Source organism: Cydia amplana, chromosome 13 (genome assembly GCF_948474715.1).
Source record: "Cydia amplana chromosome 13, ilCydAmpl1.1, whole genome shotgun sequence".
NCBI lineage: Eukaryota > Metazoa > Arthropoda > Insecta > Lepidoptera > Tortricidae > Cydia > Cydia amplana.
Window position 1 is genome coordinate 11,722,118 of NC_086081.1, and position 6,892 is coordinate 11,729,009.

A 6,892-nucleotide genomic window follows, 5' to 3' on the forward strand; every position below is an offset into this window, starting at 1 on the left:
CAGTAGGACACATCAGGCCTCGTAATACCTCTGCACTGGTTTGATACAGAAACGAAACTTTACAGTGGAATGTAAAGAGACGAGATCCTGCAGCTGTCGACGGATAGTTTTTATATAGCCACGTGTTCAAGTGTAGTACAGTAATTTTCATTAATCGCAATAAATCGTAGCTTTGCTGGTGGCATAAACCACAATAGTGCTCAAGCTGGTGGTCGTAATTGAGCCGTCAGTCATTAATCCACGGGTGTGACGTCTCTTTCACAAGTCTCACAACAAGCAGCGGGGCGCCACTGTGCCAAGAACCGGAATTGGCTCCATATTGCCATTATATTGGGCCAATCAATTTGCCACTTCCGGTGGGTGATCCTGCGAAGAAATATTGTACCAGCAAATGAATGTAGGAATTGATGGCATACAACTTTCAGTAACTATAATGGAGAAATAAATCTGGCCCAAAATCTAATAATGTTGTCAGCTGCCAATTATGATAATCATAACGTGTAGACTACATACTACATATTGAATTATATTATTGTTGTTATCATTATATTTATTAAATAAATAAACAATCCAATAAATATTTACTTTAGGAACTTGAAAATGCTGCCTTGACTTTCGATCGTGAACTTTGGCACCTCACGGCCGCTAAAGATTCTTTAATAGTATACCATAATTTCTTGCCTAGGACTCAATCGGGCTGGTAATTGTGGAAAGTCATCAAAAGTTTACATAAAGTCTAATTTTTTATTCGGTAGACTGAAATGACAGTTAATAGTATGAACATAAGATGTCATTTCATACTATTAACTGTCATTTCAGTCTACCGAATAAAAAAATAGACTTTAGGTACACATATCACCTGCCCTAACCATGCAAACCCATTTCAATGATGGAAGTTACAAAGTGACCACGCCACGTAAGTTTAAATCGGGCGGGCAGCCAGCGCGTGTATCGATTAACTGATTTAGCTCCCCCTGCAGATAACGGTGACAGGTACCCGCGGTGCGTCTTTCCGATTCAAATTATATGAACAGCACACCCTGTAAACTACAAGGGATTGGGAGTCACTAAGACTGAATTCCGAAAAATAACACTGTTGGATTTGAGTATGCCTAAGATTTTAATCTAATTAATTTTTAACAAACTATGACTTTCTTTGACGCATTGATATCCTATCAATTCGAGTCTGTGCGGAAAGAAAAGACTCATAGTATAACTAATAACTATATAATGTGTGTGTCGTCTGCATCTGAACTAATCACTCACCTTTGTTTTACTTAGTTATAACAAAACGTGTAGTGCTTTCATGTTCTGTGTGGGCGTTGGTATATGTTTGTGTTGTCGTCTGTTCTCAGGTGCAGATCGCAGTATTTTATACTTGACATTGGCAAATTTGTGCCAACTTGTATGGCCAGACCGCCATAAAATAAAAGAAGAAGACTCATTATAATGTATTGGTTCCTGTATAATCCATCCACGACTCTCCATTCTTTTTCCGCACAGACTGTTGCAAAGTTGCTGCCATATTTGTTGCTGCCTGCACGGTGACACACATCACACACGTACAATAAGGAAAACTGTACGTTTGTACTCGTAAATCTCTTCAATCATTAAGTTATTAAAAATCTCCATAGTTTACAGAAAAAAATAGCCATCAGTCCTGACTGTTCTACGTATAGGTTTGATCCAAAGGTCGAGTGCACATATCAGAATCCACTTGCAAAAAAGCAAACATTAATAAAATGTCAACCTCTTTCCTAAATATCTCAATATAGGGTCGTCTCCAATAAATATAATAACAACAATGCAGCCGATAAAAAGCTTAATAAAATAAAGTGTAGCATTAATACAAAAGACCGGTACAGTTTCCTCAGATTGGACGGCGATTTATCGTGCGGAAATGCCGTTACTAGGTAATATTTCCGCCCCGCACTATTCATTTTCCCTTTTTTACGAAAAAAAGGGCGCGAGACGTCTTAATCGAACTGACTGTTCAAACTAACACACTCGGCCACCCAGAATGCCACAGATAGTCGACATTGATAGTAAGCTGTTTTCACTCTGCTTAAACCGTATCTTTTTACTAGGCTTTTTCAAAATGCTGTGATGTCTGTGTGTTAATTTGGACAGGGGCTAGGATAACCGTCGTCACCGCGGGAGATTGTCAGGGGTGTTTTACTAACTTTGGCCTTAGTTGCTTGTCTCGTAGATTTATTTAGATACATTGTTTGGATACTCGGTCTTGGACCAAAACTATTTAATTATAAAAAAGTGCAATCCTAATTTATGACCTATTTATTAGCATAGACAGAGCGCTCTTAAGATTGAGTCTATAGATGTTTTTACACATTAAACATTGCTGCGTTACGTTAGGTACTTACTACTTACATAAAATAAATATGGCGCCACAAATACGTGGGCGCAATCCGTGCAATTTACAATTAGATTTTTATGAGAAATTTAAATTAAAAATGTCTACGTTATTTGTAGGTTTGTTTTCTATAATTTTAACTCAGCTCAAATTATTTTATAATTGTTTTTAACAAAATGGAAACTGCCATATCACTAAACAAAATAAGGAAAGGTCGGCCCAACGGAGTCGCGACCTAACCCCAAAACGGTCGCATCCGCGCGATGATATACGCGAGGGCATTTCCTGACACCGGCCAGTAGCTACTTGATTTAGCGGAAAGCGAGATAAAACCTAATGCGCACAACAAAAAATATATCACAATACCCACGCCATAAATATGACGGCCTGTCGTAAACCTTTATGTCTGTGCGTTGTCGCTGGCACGTGAAAAATGGGCGAGCGATACAAATAGAAACTAAACGATCGCGAACGCTTAGCGCTGGATTCCGCGATGCATAGGGAAACTAAGTAAACAGCTTGCTGAAATATCTTGTTACTTAAATACTTACCTCAAAATATATTGTATGGCCACTTTGAATTTCTATCGTACTTGTAACACAATTCGTACCTAAGTATTCACATATTTACTACACTAACACACTCGTACATCCTCAGGTTGACGTAATTCTAAGTAATTGAGAAAGAGAATCATCGATAAGAGAATTGGTAATCTGCGCTGGTAATAAAAAACCTGAAATTATAGGGATTGGTGAAACTTTTTTTACATCAGATGAATTTCTTAGACGTCATAATTTAGCCTCCATGAGGGGAGGAAAATTTATTCAAACGTAGACTAATCCTTAAAGTCCTAAACGACGCGACGACAGCCGACAACGCAAATGAAAACGTTAGATCGCGGGAACTGTTATTAATATTCGTTTGGTGCACGGAAACCATGAAAACGATGCGTTTAAGTTAAGGGATAATAGACCCTTTTGCAGATAATTTAAGGGTTATAACCAAGTTAATATCGTTAAGGTTTAGCACAACGTGTTTATTAGCAGTGCATAAATCGCAGAGGGCGCGGAGCCGCAGAATGGCTGACGCGTGTCGGCTGAGCTCTAACGATGTTCTTCAGATCCTAGTAAATTATTTGATGACTTTGATTTACTTAGTGGATTAGTTGGCGGATGTGTGGTCTGTTGAACATTTAGCCGAGCGAGTTGTTGGGAATGCGTATTGCGTAGTTTTAAATTACTTACTCACTCCGCACCTAGCTGAACTGATTAGTGTTAGCCTCTTCGGCATATAATTCAGAGTTTAGTTCAGTAGGAGTGAAGTTCAGTAGGGAGGAACCTTAGCTAGTTACTGGCCGAAATTAACTATTATTTAAGGAAACGGTCATAGTCTAAGCCTAAATAGTGCGTTCATGTAAGGAAATTCATTTAATGTCATTATTTTGAAAGCATTAAGGCTTTATATGATGATCTAAAATGTCTATTGTCAGTATTTACAACGTATTTGGGATATCTTGGTGCCCCGATTATGATTTATGTTAAGACTTTTGACCTTAATAACCGATAAGCATTTCAGGTGGCAAAAGTGCCATTCTTCCGCTGTTATCGCGTTTCGAGTCGACTGGGCGCGCTGACCGCCCGGGCACGATACGCGGCCGTCCATCATACAGATATTGCGCTTACATCAACAATATTGTGTTTCATATGTTCGCTACTGATGCAATCCCCAAGCTAAAACCCACTCTAATCATAAATGAACACGGTTAGTAGTCGCGCGGCTACTGCTACGAAAATCAATACACCCCACAATCAGAACTCTGACTTCGAACAAACTATCAACTTCCTTTCCAATAACATCATCAAAAGGAATATGAACTTTATGACATTCGCAAAGGGTTGAAGTTTATTTGATGCTTCTGCGTGTATCTATAGCTTTTGCTAATGATACTTTATGTCCAAGTTGCGGCTATAAAGGGCTACGTCATAGCCACTTATTAATAGAGACATGCGCACCATTACTGGCCCGATAGAGATAAGCAGAATCTTGTACTTGATGACATGACTATGAAAAGTTGGAATGAACACAAATAATAGGGAATTATTGTGTAATTTAATAATTCTAATTTTGAACTTGCTTGCAACGAACGTCATAATCGTTGTTTATCTGAGTGATTGCTTGTGCAATCATTTTAAAATGATGACACCTATGTAACTAGTGAAATTCTGACTACGACAATGTGACAGCTATGCGTTATAAGAGAACTCACTGGACTCATAATGGTTTACCGGAATGTTTGACTTGCCAGCGCTCAGTTATAAGAAATTTCAATTATACCCCTTAAGTAGTATTCACTTGTAAAGCCATGTATTACACATAGACGAGGAGTGAAGGAACAAATAAACGTCCCACGTGTGTCACCGTCAACGTCAGCACCCGAAAGGCTGTATTTGTGTACGCTAATCGGCTTAACCCTCGATTCTCTCTATTGGGCCGATTGGGCCATTTACACCGCACAATCGAAGGCGTTTGGAGAATTTATCGAAATTATTTCAGTTTGTTTGCCCATTGTGACTACCGGCGACTCGAGCCCTTTGTGCTGGTGTTATTATTTATTTAATAACGACGACATCGCATTGTCGCGGGCGTTTCGGGCGGAGGCGTTAGATTAGCTCTTTGTTGAGACATTTGCCGGTGCCGTCATTCACCCAGCTTACTCTGCTTACTGTTCCGTCGGCAAACAAATGCTGGCGAAACTAGAAGTTTTTGTATTTATTTACTTAAATACGTATGGATGTAAACACTTTATTTTTCTATTAAAAGTGCATGTGAAGAGTAAGTAGTTGTTGTAAAGGATTTTTAAAAGGGTCCTATGTATTTCAATAATTTGGTATTTTTTCTAAACTATTCAGAATCTCCTTAGTCTTGACGTCACTTCTGAACCGACACTCAATTTTAATACTTACTTAGACCAGGTAATAGCATCTTGTTGATTTTGATAGATATACTTACCTACCTATAAAAATATTATCAAAATTATATTTGGAAAATATCAGTATTGCTACTTTTTGCTAATTCTACTCGTAAAGAGCAAAAGATAAGTTTGAGCACGAAACATTAACTTATTTTTTTAGACTTCCAACAGTGAACGAATTATAAAACTTATTGAAGGTTTGTGTGAATTATCGTGATGACTAATCTGTAACAACTAGTAATGGTTTTGATTAGGTTCTTAGAATGATTCCTTCTTTGGAAGGAACTGCCACTGGATTTACGTCGAACTACGACTACGTCGGAACTTCTTTTGCTACATAATACATAATACAGTAATATTATTACTAGAAAAATGGGTAGAATTGTCTTGATTTAGATCCACTTTAATAATAAAAAAGGTAACAAATGTAGATGCAGGTACCAATTAATTCACATTCATACAAACAAATATAGATAACTAAATGTGTATTTAGGCATAGGTAGGCCTTTATTGGTTAAGAGCTAACCAATTTTTTTGACAATTCAATTTACTTCTAAGTAAAGAGAAGTCTATAGAATAAAGGTTTAGCTACCTTTTCCGTCGGCGTAGCTTACAAAAGTAGCAAAGTAGAGTAGAGCGGGATTTTTTTACTCAATATCAGTAGTTAGTTTCATCACTGACTGTTTTAAATTGGAATTCATTCCTAGTCTCGCTTAGCCTACAGAAAATAAACTTTTCTTTGAGAGAATGAATCATTGCATAGTTCTAGGTAACCTGCGCGCCAATAGATAAGTGTTGGCGTTAAATAGAACAGGTGAGGAGAGAAGTTATCACGTATAGGCACAGTAATCGGGTCGCAAGCTATCGGCAGCTCGATTAGATAAGCCGAGGCAAATGTTTAACTGGTAAACAATACTAGTACTGACATCAGTAACTGTTCGATAAAAGTTATCCTAGATGGGATGGTCAGAGTTATGTATGTATGTAAGTACCCACTAAAGTGGCGCGGTGTCCAGAGAATTAAATTACCACCGGATTATGTTGTTTTATTTAAGAATTAAGCCGCTATATAGCCTAGACCAGGTACCTAAAGGTATAAGAAACGCAGACGTCGCAGACTAACTTGTCCAACAGGATGCTGATGCTGCCATCGATGTGGTTTAACTCTTTGAATGGTGATAACAAAAGGTGTGTCTTCTCTTCCAGCAAGTTACTGTTAAGTGTAACCTAATACATTCGGATTGTAACTTATGTCGTCCAAGAGCGGTCCGATGCTGTTTTGAGCCGTAGGTATGTAACGCTGATCACAGTTAGCATCATCATCTTCCTTCTTCTTCAAATACATTAATATTAAAACCGGAATTTAATTCAAATTGCAAAAGATTAAGGATTATTTTGTTATATACTTGCAAACATATTTTATATGTGTAAACATTTGGTGGCAAGAAAAAGAGAAAGTGTATTTTTCAATTATTTATTTATTTTTTGATAATAATTTATGTATCATGTAACACAGCTTATTTTAAATTCACACAGAACTGAGAATGGAG